We start from the raw sequence: 16,926 nt of genomic DNA on the forward strand, positions 1-16,926 counted from the left end.
CCACGAGGGTTCTCTGTGCCTCTCCAGGGTTATAAAGTCAGGCTGACTCTATAATCAGAGTGTCTTAGCAGTCTAAAGACTTCGGAGTGAAGTTACAAACATAAAACTGTCTTTCAAGAGAAGGGTTTCAGAAGGCCAAAATGAACTCAGAGTCAATGAATACCCAGAGGACGCTCCCCAAACCGCCCTGTTTCTCCCGAGTCTCTCTTAACTAAGAACAGCTGTCACCCCGAGTCACTCCGGGGAACGGGGTGTGGAGAAGCATGTTTTCTCGAGGTCACAAGTTTTGTATTTCAACTTGGATCTTCAGGTTGACAAGGAGTAGAACCACACACAGCATCTCCAAATCTTACACGCCCACTGCTATTTACAAACGACAAGGCCTTGAACCAGAACACCCTCAGGACAGGACAGCAAGCCTGCAGGGGTGGGATGCTCAGCACTTCTTAAGGAAAAGGTGTCTGAAGCATAATGAAGTTAACCGCAAATGACTTACATTCACACAGAGTAATTAGGAAAGTAAGGATTCAAAGCATGTCTCTGGCGTTCTCTCCAAAGTACCAGGGCAACCCAGGAGTAAGTGTAAGTTTCTTGCTAGCTGCTTTGAATTTCACATTTACTTTTTCCTAAAGCCTTTGGGCTGGCTGTCTATATACCTGCATATGCAATTCTGCTTGATACCTTCAAACAATTACTCCAGCCTCTGGTAAACATTTGTGCTCCTTTCTCAATAGGTGGGTAGGTGTTCAGCTCTAGAAGAATATGCCCTTAAGTATCATCAAAATGCAAGCTGCTGCACAGTAGTTTTCAGACTTGCAAAAATGAAACCAGGGAAAAATCAAGTGAAAAAGTATCAAGGCAGTTAGTTTAAAACCTTTAAAATGGGTACAATTTACACAATTCGAAATTTGTGGGAGACTCTGATGCTGCAGCTCACGCCTAGGAAGGTGGGTCGAGAAACAAGTTACTTGGTGGAGGAAGTCTGTCGTGATGAGAAATGGTGTTTTTTTCTGGATTTTTTTTAGACTGAATAATTTCTCAGGTTTATTGAGGAATGTATACATAACAATTTTTTATTGCTATTTCCCTAAACTTTGTTTTCCATGAGGCTTGGCTGTCTCTGCTACACTTTTGTCAACCTCATTCTTTTCAGAAACCTCACCTCCTGGCTAGTGAGGGGTAACTGAGTTGTACTGTGAAAACACGCTTCAGTGCTAAGCCTCGAATGCCCTTCAGAGTCTTGCCAAGCGACCATGTGCTCTGAATCGGTGGTAACAGTGGGAGGAGCATTAGGTTAATTACTGGCTTACTCAAAACTACTCAAAATTTACTCAAATTTTACAATACCTTCCTGCATTTCCTTTTAATTCTTAAATACAAGTAACGTTTAATCTAAATTTGATTAATTCAAATTCATGTTTTCTGGACTTTCCATCAAAATTAATAAAGGTTTACTGAAAGACCAAGTACACAACTCTTCATTTCTTGGATACACTGTGCTATCCCAAATTCATTCATCCTCCCAAAGTAACAGCTGCTGAGTATCAATCTACCAAATGTTTTCAAATTTTCTGAAAGAAAAGGTTTTTTTTTCCCATTAGAAAAATGAAAGCTTGATTGCATTATCGTGTAGGAAAGCTTCAGATAGAAGGTCATTGCTGTGTTTTAGGAACAATCCTGTCTATACTGACTATGTGACTGATAACTTACACTAAGGTTATTGTTATTAAGCATAAAATGTTGATTCATAGGCTGAAGAAGGTTTAAACCATGAAATAAATCAGTAAATTACTGTGATTCGGTAAACCACTTTAAGGAGAAAAACCTATGGAATGTATTATACCAATAACCCACACGTCAAAAAAGAAATTCCCACCTTTGAAAAATAAAGTCCACGCAAGCAGCATAAATGTTCTAACACAAGTTTAGCAAACCAGGAACTGTCAGGTTCCAATAACCTATTATTTACACCTCTTTAATCACTGCCACAGAGTTGATTATAAATAGCCTCATATATTTTAAAATAAGGTCATTCTGAAATGAAACAAAGAAGGTAGTAAATATTCTTGTACATAAGGAACTCAAATCGTAATGCACAAGAGAACTGTGAATTACTCAAATGATCAACATAAAGAAAGCTAACCAAACCTTTTATTAATTATGCCCAGGGTATGCGTAGTGTGGACTCAGAGGAATAACTAAACTGTGACACCATTTAGATCCAGCAGCTTTAAAAAAAAAAAAAAACCCTCCCTAACATCGAGGAGCCTGAGGCATTATTCACGGTCTCATAAAAGTAAAATACAATCCTCAATCTGTTGATCGACCTAGAACAACGCTACGCAAAGTCATGATGAAAAGACTAGTTCACGAGGAAAACGTCCAGCTTCACTAATGATGCTGCCGGCCATCCATCTCTCCAGGTAGTTGATGACCCAAATATGTTTCTTCAACGTGAATTTACAATGTGTGCTCGAGAAGAAGGCAGAAGATGTTTTAACAGAGTGGCAGAATACTGTTCAGCAAAGAATTTAATTAAAACTGAGAATCAGGAGATAAAGCACCACTCAGAAGGCAAGGATCTAAAACCATAAGCTGAAACCAACCAACTAAAACAAAGACAACAGAAACAGGAAAAACAAAAGTAACAACCAGTTAAGTTGTGTTAAGTATCCTTTATAACAAGTGATCACTACAGGGTCTCTAAGAAAAACCCAAAGTAGCCCCATGACTCCAAGGAGCCTTTCTCCCATCACGGCATCTCCTGAAATGCGACGAGCCCACTGCTAACCCTGTCACCGAAGAACTTCCGGACTAACAGAATCAAAAGACTAAATAAGCCTAAAGAGCGTTTACCTCCATGTAACTACAGATTTGTTTGCAACTATTTTAAGATTTCCCATGAAGTTTTCAGACTAAAAATCCTGAGATTTTCTGGTTGAATAAACTTGCTGCATAACCAATTATCCCCCATTTTTTCATTTCTTCCTACAAGCATGCCTGCTTATAGATAAAAATCACATTTGGGGAAGAGATAATAGAGGCTTCTGAGTATTTAGTTCCTGAATGCTGAGCGTCATGCACATACATGATACAGGAACAGAACCTTTAGGGAGCAGACCTACTGCATCAATGCTTATCAGAATAATTTGAAAACAAGAAAGAAGTTAGAAAAGCATGCACGTTAACATGTCTTACAACCTTGAAAAAAATCACACAGGTGTCCCAATTTTTATTGAATCATTCATTTCCTTCACCTGCTTTTAGAATTTTTAGCTTAAAAAGCATTACTTCTTGCATAACAAAAAGTTGTTCACCTCCTGGACTCTGTTTTCCATCCAAAATAGATTCTTTTTCAAACAAAACATTTCTAGGTGATGCCTAGAAATGCCTTCTGATAAGGTGGGTACTGAGAGAAAATGGATGCCTGTAGAGAACATCGCGAGCCTCCGCACTGCCCGTGGTCCAGATGAGGACTACATGGAGCTCTCTGGGGGCGGATTCAGTGTCATTATCCATACCGAATTCTCTTAAGAGTTCTATACCCCTGTGCTACAGTCATCAACATTTTACAGAATTAATTGTCATAGTGAAAACACATTTCTGCCATGGAAGTCGGGTTCTTCCAAGGCCATGTTTCTAATAATCCTGTTACTGCATGGTCTCTAATGTCACTTTCCATATCTTCCCATATGACCCAGCAATCCTACTTCTGGGCATTTATTTGGAGGAAACTCTAATTCTAAAAGATACATGCTCCCCAGTGTTCACAGAATCACTATATACAATAGCCATCAACAGATGACTGCATAAAGGAATTGTGGTATATTTATACAATGGAATACTACTCAGCCATAAAAAAGAATAAAATAATGCCATTTGCAGCAACATGGATGGACCTAGAGATCGCCATTCTAAGTGAAGCCAGAAAGGGTAAGAAAAACATCATATGATATCACTCATATGTGGAATCTGAAAAAAGAAAAAAGAAAAAAGAAAGATACTATGAATTCATCTACAAAACAGACTCAAGAGGCATAGTAAACAATCTTATGGTTACTGGGGAAAGGAGGTGGGAAGGGATAAATTTGGGAGCTTGACATTTGCAAATGTTAGCCACTATATATAAAAATAAATTTTAAAAAGGTTCTGCTGTATAGCACAGGGAACTATGTTCAGTATCTTGTAATAACCTTTAATAAAAAATATGAAAATGAATATATGTATGTGTATGCATGACTGGGACATTGTGCTCTACAGCAGAAATTGACACATTGTAACTGACAGTACTTCAATTAAAAAAAAGATACTATCTCTGACTTAGCTCTCTGTTAAGTATGAATATGAAATTAGTTTCTTTAGTAGTCCAAATATACAAGCTTAAAATTATTCTGTATTTGCAACCTTAAAAATACAGTGCACATTTCAAAATATGGGCGTTTCCCAAGACCTGCTTTGGTCCCCACCCCAAATCCAAGGATGCTGGCATGACAGTCCCTGTTTCACCTATTTCACATCTTCAGACGTTCACTCAAATGTGGAGAATTGTAATGAGGCCCCTTGGCTACTGCTCCACCCTAAGCCAAGCACTCTGGTTTTCCTATACCTTCTGGAGTGACTTACAGAAGTTTGAGAGAAGACTTTGCCCCAGCCACAATACCTTTTTGGAAGACTGGTCTTATGAGTTTAAAACATGCTGGTCAGTTGTCCAGGGGAGTAGAGGGGAGTGAATTGTAGGCCAGAGAATCCACACTAGCTACAGAAAGGATGTAGGAGCTCAGATATCCCCACAGAGCAAAGTGAAGGGAGGTTTATCAGGGTCTGAGTCTGTATCTGAGGAAATCAGACATGGTCGCATGAAATTATATAGGTGGAAATATTGTGACTTGGTTTAAGGCACTGATTGATTCATGCATTATTTCAATTATTGAGCATCTGTCATAGGTCAGACACTACAGTTAAAAAAATGAATAAATCAATTTTGATCACCAAGAATCTTACTAGTAGGGTAGACAAACATTAAATAAATAGGTCATAATGCATAGGGTCAGGTGTAACTGATATAAACATCGACAACCTGGTACAGAACAGAGAAAAGAAGGGTGGACAATGGGGACAGGTTTCTAGAAAGTGCTTTGGCAAGGAGCTAATGTCTGAGCTTTTTCTCCTAAACTGGTTTTTAATGGATTAACCAAACAGATAAAAAGAGAGAAAGAGGAGAAAGAATGGCTTCTTCCAGGCAAATCCTACCAAGCTACTTGTCAATCAGGAAGACTGCAGGTGACTGAAGGCCTTAAGGTACATACAGGGGACTCAGTTCTGCTAGAGGAGAGAAGGCTGATTTCAGGTGCACATGGTACACTTAAATCCTAAGGATGCATTTGTTTTTAGCAATATAACTTGAAATCACTGGTGGGTTAATGATAACGTGCGGTGGCCCCAGCCCATTTACACCTGGTCCCTCTAAGAGCCATGCCCACACCCAGGCTGAGGATACCTTGCCACCCAGGCAGCACTCCTACGTGTTTCCATGGCTACACCTTCCCAGAACCCGCGGTCACAGTTGCCTATCCCGGGAGCTGGTAGAATCCTCCAACTATCCTCTGGGCTCTTGCCACCACCCGCACACAGCGCACCCTACCTGGAGTGGTGGGAGCTGTATCCCATCACCGTAAGTTAGGGATCTTCCCCTTTCTTCCCAAATGGATCTGAGAACAGCAGGAAACCCTCTAACAGGTTGCCTTCCTTTTACTCATTATCTGGTAAGTCTGTGTTCTTCAGCAAGTGACTGGAGGCAAAGGAACCTAGTCTTGGTTTTGTTTTTAGAAGCAGGAAACGGCCCTCACCCAGTGGAGAACAACAGATGGAGAAACAGGCTGGACGGCTAACAGGATGTCCTGGGGAGGCCGACCGCGTACAGGCTGGAGGCAGAGAAGGGACCAGGAACCTCAGACGACATGGGGAGTAAGAGGAGCATGGGGAGATGGAGAGATTCCTGGAGAGGAAGGGAGGTGGGCACTTTCTGGGACACCCCCGTCTTCGTACTGCCTCTGGGGTGCAGAGGGGAGCTGTGACCGTGGTGGGGTGTCACTCCCACTACAGCACTGAGTGTAGGACGACTGTGAAGGGTCCTGGAGATCTAACGAGGGTCTCTCGGCAGCTGTGTTTGTCCTGAACAGGCCGGACTTGACCAGGTGAAACCTTTATAAGGAGGCCTGGCCTCCGGGGACGGGCCCTGTTCCTGCCCAACCCCCACTCCCCAAGCTCAGAGACTTTCTCTCGTCTGTTGTCCTTGAAGAAGCAAAAAGCCATGTTTTAAACTGCCTGCGGAGAGGAGCCGCCCTCCTACAAGCACGGGGAAGTGAACCGTCAGTTACGTGGGCGCAGCCCGGCTAAGACCTCGACCGTGGCTTTGAGTGGAGGGTCCCGGTGAGCCATGCCTGGACCCCCGCCCTCCCGAGAAGGTGAGATATTAAGTATGCGTCGTTGAATGCGCTGCATCTGTGGACTTTATGCAGCAACGGGAGGGTGACCAGTAAGCCGGATGGATCCAGCTCTTCTCAGAGTGGAGGAGACCTGGGCTTCAGTGCTGACGCGTTAGGACTTATAAGGAGCTGTGTTTTCAGCAGAGATAATCAAAGCGGAAACCTAGTGGTATAAACTAGAACAAAGAGGGTCTCGTGGGTCAACCAGGACATTCCAGATCCTGAGGGTGGGACGGACACCCCACCTCACTTCATAAGCATGAGGCCAACACCCTGCTGGCTTTGCTCAGCCCTGGTTAGAGTGGAAGTCACCTGGTGGCAGACCCCACACCTACCTCATTCCCAGATTCTGTATATTCAGCTTAGCTCGGACCTGGTACCTGGCACATTTTAAGCACTGAAATATTTGCTGAATTAATGAATGAATAACTTTCACACTGGACAAGGTGAAAAAGCAGTTCAAAATACCTGAAATTTTATGAGGAAAAATTAGTACAAATCAGCACCACTCTTTGCTGACGCCTTAAAAATACTTGATTTAACTCATGGTCATGTATGAACAGTCTGAGAAGTTCCAGCACAGACAGCGATGCGGTCATCACCCGGCCAGTGCACGCACGTCCGCTGAGTGCCCAGCGCTGGGACCACACTGGCGGTTCCGTCGTCTCTCCGGCAGTTCCCTCCACTGCGCTGCATCCACGCCTCGCCCAGAGCAATCTTGTTAAGACGAACCATCTTGTTTCACTCCTCTGTTCAAACCCTTTCACTGGCTCCCCATTTGGCTGACGATAAAAGCCCGAATCCTCAACGTGGCTCTCCCTGATCTGGGCCCTGCCTCCCCTTCTCACCCCCGACCGCGCATGCGTGTCCCGCTCCCAGCCTGGAACGTTCTGCCTCTGCCCGCCTCATTCTCACCCCTCAGGTCCTGGCTTAAGCCGCTACTTGCGCGTCACTTCCCCGCGCTCTCCCAGCACACACGCCTCCCCCGCGCAGCGCCCGCCCCGCGCCGCGCCGCGCCGCAGCTTCGTTCACGCCCATCTCCTCCACCACGCCGGACGCGCGGCTCGGGAGGGGCTGAGTCTGTTTTGCTCAGACAAAGAGCACCAGTACCAAGGCTGTTTGGCACACATTTTGTTGAATACATAACAGTAAAGGCCTGGGAGACTACCAATCACAAATCATGAGGCTGTTGCCACCAGTCAGAACCACAGGGTAACACGACGCCGCACGATGTCCGCGACACGATTCCACACTTCAGTGCGGGGCACAGGCCAGCAGCCAGGACAGCCCATCGTCACTGCCCCCCACCGCTCCACCACGGACCACCGGAACCCAAAACTGAGTACTTCTCCTTTTATCTTTGTCAAAAAAATACTCAGCTATTATGCAGGATTTTAAAATTAAGAATTCCACTGCTAGGAAAATAGAAGTTTTTAAATCACTGATTTAGAGGATCTAAAATGCTTTAAAAATTTTTAAGAGTAAGAAAGTATAGAATAACACTTAAAAATCTGAACAGTAAAAACTATGAACAAAATAAAGTGAGAATCTAAATTGGGCTTAGAACCAGTGTGATAAACAGGAAGGAACCCTACCTCCTACCGTGGCCTGTAAGCGCCTCCTAGGCCCACCCCTCGCTGACCCCTCCGACCACATCCGCGCTCTGGCCTTGGAGAACTGCATCCCGACTCGCCCTGCCCCCTTTACCACCTGCCCATCCTGGGAGAGCTCCCGCGCCCAGTGTCCTCCGGGATGACTCCCACTTGCCAGCCCTTCCTCTCAGAGGCGGTTCTAGAGCTTCCAGTGCAAGGGGAGGCGTGGCACTCTGGAGGGAGAGAACCTCGGAGATTTGTCTAGCAGCTAAACACCGTGCACTTTGATGATCAGGTTCATGTGGCGTAGTTTTGGGGTCTGGAGGAGATGCTCGGGGACTGAAGTTTCCTTACTCCCTCCTTGGTGCTGACACTGCTCGGACTGGGAAAGCCCGCCTGGCGGCTGGGCCCAGCCTGGGTACCACACTACCGGGCACTTACCCTCGGTGGTCTGTCCGCCTGCCTGTCTCCTCCGTGAGCTTACTGATACCACAGGGGCACAGACTGCCTTTGCACGGCGCTAGTACTAAAGTCCTACATCTTTACACAGAGTAGCTGCTCAATAAAAAAAAAAATTGATGGAATAGATCAACTATTTTAGGAAAATCTATTATGTACAAAGTCCCACATTAGAGGTTCAAAACGGAGAACAGAGATACTGCCTGGTTAAAAATACAAAACGTAAGATGTTTACAGTAGCTAGCTTCAAACAAAACACCAGCAAACATGAAACAGTAAAAACTAGACATTTTTATTAACCAGTATCCCTAGGCATCTAAATTTCTAAGTGAAACACCTTCCAAATCATCAAAGAAACACTAAATACGTTGCAGTGTATCTTTCTATGCTGTGGATTTGACTGAACAGAGTGCTTAGCATGGTCAGCCTGTAAATGAAACGCGATGACCCGCCAATTAGCCAGCACACTCAAGTTCCTGACACTGTTTTCAGGATTCAGAGTACAAGGATGACCCAGGTGAGACAACGAAACCCAACCTCACACGGCACTTTGGGCTGCATTTGTAAAAATGTAAGGGAGGAGGAGCACGTCCTTGGAGAGGAAGGACGAGGCACCAGGACAGAAGTAGAAACAGACACTGTGCCCATAAGAACGAATGCTACTTGGGCTGAAGAGCAAGAGTGAGAGAGATCTGGACAACCTGAAATTCTGGGTTTAGTTTTGATTTGGTAGCCACTTGGGGACTGTGAAATCTCCTAACTTGGGGACAGAACATATGAAAACACTGCCTAAATAAATGCTTGGCAAATGGCAGGTTCTCAAACATGTACAGAAGACACAAGTTCACCCCTGCAGGCACTTGCGCAGGGGAGGCTGTGGTTTCCAGCCTGGAGCATGCGGCAGCCCGAGTGAGGGATGGGGGCCGACTATGGAGGCAGCTGCACAACTGGACCGTGATGCTTTTGCAAACACTCTGACGGCCCAAGTGTCTGCTCTGGAACTGGTTTCATTAGCCAGAGTAATGCCACAAGCAGAGATTTTTAGGTGGTTATGGTACAATCAAGGAAACATTTGCTTCACAGAATGACTTTATTTGGCAACTATGTGCCCATCTTGTGCAGTCCTTGGATTAACTATGAAATATGTACCTGAATTCATTCTATGTGCTTCTGTGTTCCTCTCGGGTGCTCTAGAAAGACGCAGGTACTCCTGTAATTATCTCCTAGTTTTTTAAGGTGCTTTGACTCTTTAGTCAAGTAACAGATTTTAACATTTAATTCAATATCTTATAGGAAAAATGACTGAAGAGTTCACTGAGAATTAATATTCAACATTTTAAATTTCTTGTTTTCCATTTTTAGCAGACAGGTGCATCACCACCATATAAATAACTCTAAGCCCATAAGAGGACTAGAAAATACTATTGCCATATCATCATCTGAGAGTAAGCAATAACCTAATATTTTATTTCTTGACTTTTTTCCTTGAGTTTGTTTTTATATTCTAACAGCTTCATTGAGAAATCTTTGACATGTAAAAATGATATATACTTAAGGTTTACAACTTGATGTCTTGATATATGCAAAAATTGTAAGAAGACCACCACAGTCAAGCAAATTAACATACCCATCACCGCTGCAGTTACCATTTTGTGCCTGTGTGTGGTGAGCAGATTTAAGATTCAGCCTCTTTGCAGGTTTCAAGTATACGATGTAGCACTGTTAACTAGCATCACCAGACTGTATATACATCAGCTCTCTAGAAGGTCTTAGTGTTGCATCACTGAAACTTTGTTCCCTTAGTCCTACGTCACCCAATCTCCCCCCTGCCCCTAGCTCCTGGCAAACACCATTCTACTCTCCGCTTCTATGAGTTTGACAATTTTAGATTTCACATAATAGTGATAGTGAGACTTCCTTATTTTTTAAGCCTGAATAATATTCCATATATGTAATATTCCAATTACATATAATATTCCACACTCATATATATTTATAATATTCCATATATATCACATTTTCTTCACCCATTCATCTGCTGAAGGACACTCTGGTTGTTTCCACACCTTGGCTACTGTGAATAAAGCCACACTGAACATGGAAGTGCAAACGGTCTCTTTGAGATCCTGATTTTGTGTCCTTTGGGTACATATCTAGAAGTGCGACTGTGAGATCATACGGTAGTTCTATTTTTAAATTTTTGAGCAGTCTCCATACTGTTTTCCATAGTGGCTGTATCAATTTATGTTCCCACCAACAGTGCACAAGGGCTCCCTCTCATCCACATCCTCGCGAACACTTGTGCCTTCTCTCTGCGATCACTGCCATCCTTATGGGTGTGAATGGTGCCTCTCGGTTTTGATTTGCATTTCCCTGATGATCGGAGATGATGAGCATCTTTTCATACACCTTTCAGTTGTTTCAGTTTCTTCTTTTGAAAGGTATCTTTTTAAATTGGGCTATTTGTATTTTTGGTACTGAATTGTATGAATTCCTCATATATTTTGAATATTAACTCTGAACTGGATGTGTGGTTTGCAAATATTTTCCCCACTCTGTAGTTTGCCTTTTCATTTTGTTGGTTATTTTCCCACTTTCAATAATAGACAGAACATCCAGCAGAAAATCAATAAGGAACTTTTCCTTTGCTGTACAGAAGCTTTTTAGTTGGATGTAATTCCCCCGTCTCCTTTTTGCTTTTGTTGCCTTAACCAAAAACATTATTGCAAAGACTAATGCAAAGAAGCATGTCTCAAACATTTTATTCTAGGAGTTTTACAGTTTCGGGCCTTACATTTAAGTTCATATCCATTCTGAGTTGATTTTTGTGAGTGGTGTAAGATAAGGGTCCAATTTCATTCTTTTGCACGTAGACATCCAGTTTCCCCAACACCACATGTTGGAGAGACTACCCTTTCCCCATCGTGTGCTCTAGGAAACTCTGTCAAAGATCAGGTGACTCTAAGTGTGTAGGTGTATTTCTGGATTCTCTATTCTGTCCGTTGGTCTATATGTCTGTTTTTACCATACTATTCTGATTACTAAAATTTTGTAATTTGATATGAAGTCAGGCACTGTGGTGCCTCCAGCTTTGTTCTTATTTGAGATTGCTTTTGCTATTTCAGGTCTTCTGTGGTTCCATGTGAATTTTAGGATTTTTTTTCCTATTTGGATGAAAAACAAAATCATTGGGACTGTGATAGGAATTGTACTGAGTTTGTAGATCACTCTGGGTAGTATAAACATTTTAACAATATTAATTTTTCCAATCCACAAAAGCAGAATGTCTTTTCATTAATTGGTGTCTTAAAATTTCCTTCATGATGCTTTATAGTTTTCAGGGTAACCAGTCTTTAACCTCTTTGGTTAACACCTAAGTATTTTATTCTTTGCATAGCTAATGCGAATGGGATTATTTCCATAGTTTCTTTTTCAGATGGTTTGTTGTTAGTGTACAGAAATGCAACTGATTTTTGTATGTTGATTTTGCATCCTGCAACATTGATGAATTTATTAGTTCTAATAGTTTTGTATGTGTGTGTGAATGGAGCCTTGGGTTTTCTACACATATGATCATGTCACTGCAAACAGGTAATGTTACTTCTACTCTTCTGACTTGGATGCCTTTTGCTTCTTCTTCTTTTTTTTTTTTTTTTTTGCCTGATTACTCTGGTTAGAACTTCTATTATTATACTGTTAGCAGTGGTAAGAGTGGGCATCCTTGTCTTGTTCTGAGTCTTACAGGAAAAACTTTTTTCCCCATTGATTATGATGTCAGTTATGTTTTTCATATATAGCCTTTGTTGTGTTGAAGTACATTTCTTCTATACCTATTTTGTTGAGATTTTATTATAAAAGGACTTAGATTTGGTCAAATTCTTTTTCTGAACTTACTGAGATGACCACGTGGTTGCTGTCTTTCATTCTGATAATGCGGTGTGCCACACTGATTGATTTCTGTATGTTGAATAGTCCTTGCGTCCCAGGGATAAATCTTACCTGGTCATGGTGTATAACCCCTTTAAAGAGCGATGAATTCAGTTTTCTAGTATCTTGAGGACTTTGCATCTACATTCATCAGAGATACTGGCCCGTAGCTTTCTTTTCTTGTGTTGCCTTTGTCTGGTTTTCGAATCAGGGTGATGCTGGCCTCATAAAAATGAGTTTAGGAGTATTCCTTCTACTTCTGTTTTTTGGGAAGAGTTTAAGAGCGGTTGGTATTACTGCTTCTTTGAATGTTTGGTAGAATTCCCCCTGTAAAGCCATCTTGTCCTCAGCTTTTCTTTGCTGGCAGGTTATTACTGATTCAATCTCTTTGTTATTGGTCTGTTCAGGCTTTCTGTTTCTTCTTGATTCAGTTTTGCTAGGTTGTGTGTCTCTAGAAGTTTATTGATTTCTCCTAGTTTATCCAATTGTTGGCATATAATTGTTCCTAACAATTATGATTCTTTTAATTTCTATGTAACATCTCCTTTCGTTTCTGATTTTATGTGAATATTCTTTTTTCTTTCATTAAACTACTTAAAGGGGCATCAATTTTATCTTTTCAAAAAAAACCCCAACTCATACCTTCACTGATGTTTCTGGTAATTTTTTTTCCTCCATTTCATTTACTCCTGCTCTACTCTTTATTATTTCATTCCTTCTGCTAGTTTTGTGTACAGATTGTTGTTCTCTATCTAGGTCCCTGAGTTGTAAAGGTAGATTATTTACCTGAGATTCTTTCTTCTTTTTTTAATGTAGTTACTTATCACGATACTTTCCTTTCACTATTGCTTTTCCTACATCCCATAAGTTTTGGAAAGTTGTATTTCATTTCTTTTTTCTCAAGGTGTTTTTAAAGTTCCCTTTTGATTTCTTCTTTCACTCAATGGTTGTTCATTGTGTTGTTTAGTTTCCACTTGTTCGTGAGTTTTCCTGTTTGTTACTGATTTCTAGTTTCACTCCACTGTGGTCTGAGAAGATACCTGGTATGATTTCACTCCTTGTAAATATTTTTTAAGATGTGTTTCGTGACCTAACGTGATCTATCCTGGAGAACATTCCACGTGCACCTGAGAAGGACGCATTTTCTGCTGCTGTTTGGTGGGAAGCTTTGTACATGTCTGTTAGGTCCACTTGGTCTACAGTGTTGTTCAAGTCAGCTATCTGTTTACTGGTTTCTGTTGCATGTTTTGTCCATTACTGAAAGTGGGATTTTGACGTCTCCCACTATTATTCTGTTGCTGTCAGTGTTTCCCTTCTGGTCTGCCCACCTGTTTTGTATATTTAGGTGCTGTCATACGGGTGCACATGTATTTATTATACTTGTTTTCCCTTCCCGTTGAGTTGGCCCTGATTACTGTATAATGACCTTCTTTGTCTCTTGTGACAATTTCTGACTCAAAGAGTATCTTGTCTGATATAAGTACAGGCAACCGTGCTTTCTGGTTACCATTCCTATGGAGTATCTTTTTATGCCTCTTTAGCTGGTTGTCTTCATATCTAAAGTGGGTCTCTTATAGTCAGCCCATCACTAGATCTTGGTTTTCTTTTTTTCTAGCCACTCTTTGCCTTTTGACTGGGGGGTTTAATTCACTTACATTTAAAATAATTATTCATAGTACTTATTGATTTACTATTTCCACTTTGTTAACTGTTTTCTGTGCGCCTTGCAGCTCTTTTTCTTCCTCTGTTCTTTTGATACTTGATTTTTAGGTAGTGATCTGGTTTGATTCCTATCATTTGTGTATCTACTGGAATACCACAGTTACCATGAGGCTCATATACGTCTTCTTGTATTTATAACCATCTATTTTAATTTGATAACTTATGTTTTTACCCCTACACTTTGTGTTCTTGAAGTCAGAATTCACTTTTTATATTGTGAATCCATTATTCAATTTTTGTGGTTATAATTATTCTTAACGCTTTTGTCTTTTCATTTTTACATTACAGTTAGAGGTAATATGTACACCACCATTACAGTGTTAGATTATCCTGTATTTGTCTTTATATTTCCCTTCACCAGTGAGATTTAGACTTTCATATGTTGTCTGCATTGCAGTCTAGCATGCTTTGATTTTAGCTGAAGAATTCTCTTAAGGATTTCTTGGACAGCTGGTCCACTGGTGCCACACTTCCTCAGTTTTTGCTTATCTGGGATAGACTTTATCTCTTCATTTTAAAGGATACCTCACAGGGTATAATATTCTTGGTTGGAAATTTTTTTCCCTTTCAGTACTGTGAAATCTGTCATCCCACTGTCTCCTGGCCTGCAAGCTTTCTGTTGGGAAATCCACTGCCAGTCTTATGGGAAGTGAGGGGGTTCCTCTGTATGTGATGAATCACTTTTCTTTTGCTGCTTTCAAAATTCTTCGTCTTTGGCTTTTGACAGTTTAATTGTAGACCTCTTTATGTTCAATCTACTTGGGGTCCTTGGCTTCTTAAGTCTGGACGTCTATGTCCCTCCTCAGATTTGGAAAGTTTTCAGTTACTATTTCTTTAAACAACTCTCTGCCCCTTTCTCTCTCTTCTCCTTTAGAGACTCCTATAATGAGTATATTGGTTCATTTAATAATATCCCATAAATCTTTTAGGATTTTTTCATTATTTGTTTATTTATTTTAGCTCCAACTGGATAATTTCAAATCACCTGTCTTCAAGTTCACTGGTTCTCTCTTCTGCTTGATTAAGTCTGATGTGGAAGCTCCGAATTGCATTTTTTAGCTCAAGAATTTTTTGCTTCAGCTCCAGAATCTACTTGATTTTTTAATATTTTTTCTATCTCTTTGTTGAACTTCTCATTTTGTTCTTGTATTATTTTCCTGATTTCCCACAATTGTTTGTCTATGTCCTCTTGGAGCTCACTGAGCCTCTTTAGAACAATTATTCTGCATTTCTTGCAGGCATTTTGTGGACCTCCATCTCCTTGTGGGTAGGTTATAAGCTCACTGAAGTCCCCTGGTGGCGTCACGCTTCCCTGAGTTTCAGTGTTCCTTGTTTCCTTGCACTGGTGTCTATGCACTTGAAGAAGCAGTCGCATTTTCAAGTTTTCATAAATTGGATTCCATAAAGAAAGACCTCTGTCTGGAGAGTAGGTGCATGGGTACCACTGGAAAGGTGTACAGGGTGCACTGCTGCACCAGGCTCAGCTGTACACAGGATGCAGGGTGCAGGGGTGGACGACAGCTCCAGGTCTGGGGGAGGGCACTGGTGGCATGGCAGCTGAAAAGTCAGCAGTGGCTGTGAGGGCTGGTGGGGCCTCAGCAGCAACTCCAGGTCTAGTAGGGAGTGTGTTCTGGCAGGCGGGGGCTGGGCTGCTCTGGATGTGGGCAGAGCGGTGGGCACTGGCTGCAGGGAAGCATGTGGCAGCAGGGCCCAGGCCAGCTGTGAGCACTGTTTCGTGTGGGGGTCACTGCAGACACACGCTCAGCAGTGGGAGCCAGGTTGGTGGCAGGGCCCAGATTTAGACGTGGGCGGGTGTGTGTCGTGGCAGCGGCCAGCTGCAAGCACTTGTGTGGGGCAGGCCCTCCTGGCAGACTGCCCGCTGGTGCACGCATGGCAGTGGAAACTGACCAGGCTTGGCGATGCAGGCCAGTAGCTAGGCTTGTATGTGGCAATGAGAAGTATTTTATTTTACATTATACTATCAGTCGGCTCTCAATCTCTTCCACTTTTTGAGATGTAGAATTCTAAGCCAAAATTAGAATCATCAAATATGTTGAGCATTTTCATTATCATATTTTATTACTATAATACAAAATAAATACCTAAAACTAAGATATCTCTCTTCTTTTCCAAATAGGTAACATATTAAATTACAGCCAATCAAAGAGAACAGAAATATTTAGCTAAGACAGTCTTTAGAACTATGTGTTAATAGTAAACAGAACCCTATACTTAAAACAGTCCTCGATCATCACACTTCTACACAGGACACAAACTGTGACAGAGAAATTAATCTCAAACATTCCAACACATTTTTATACCAGCTAAGATAAGGTGAAGCAGAAAGCCAACAAGACATTAGCATTTACATCTAAGATTATTATGAATAATTCCAGCCTTGATTAGCAATTAGATATCTCATGTTTTGAAGCCCTCTTACATTTTTGAGTGTCAACTTGGGTAGCTCTTAGAACACCAGGTAATTCTAACTTACGTGGTTTTTTTTTTGCTACTGTTCTCAACTGAAGAGAAATTAACACTTGTTGCCAATAGTCACTCACAAAGGGTTATGAAATAAAATAATCAATCAATATTAGTGTTTCCAGATTATCCCTGAGAAGGCAAAACATATCCCAAATAAATACAAGTTTTACATTCAGATAAAAATTTCACTTTTCTAGATTTAGAATCCCTCAAACTACATTTACAAAATTGTTAAAGTGTCAAAGTATTGAATAAAC

General features: G+C 41.6%; 1 protein-coding gene and 1 long non-coding RNA gene across 14 annotated transcripts in view; one reads left to right on the plus strand and one right to left on the minus strand.

Moving 5' to 3' along the window:
• Nucleotides 1-16,926, minus strand: part of ZEB1 (zinc finger E-box binding homeobox 1) — a 167,393-nt gene that overhangs the window by 71,837 nt on the left and 78,630 nt on the right. The gene's annotated exons all lie outside the window — the stretch shown is intronic.
• On the plus strand, nucleotides 5,589-7,308 carry LOC140691577 (uncharacterized). Of its 4 annotated transcripts, none has more exons than XR_012067330.1 (4): nucleotides 5,589-5,671; nucleotides 5,827-6,194; nucleotides 6,302-6,464; nucleotides 7,049-7,308. It is a non-coding gene; the product is annotated as an uncharacterized lncRNA (long non-coding RNA). The 4 variants fall into 4 exon arrangements; XR_012067329.1 differs by having other exon boundaries at nucleotides 5,610-5,736; nucleotides 6,299-6,464; XR_012067328.1 differs by having other exon boundaries at nucleotides 5,610-5,736.

Source organism: Vicugna pacos, chromosome 35, assembly GCF_048564905.1.
Source record: "Vicugna pacos chromosome 35, VicPac4, whole genome shotgun sequence".
Lineage (NCBI taxonomy): Eukaryota > Metazoa > Chordata > Mammalia > Artiodactyla > Camelidae > Vicugna > Vicugna pacos.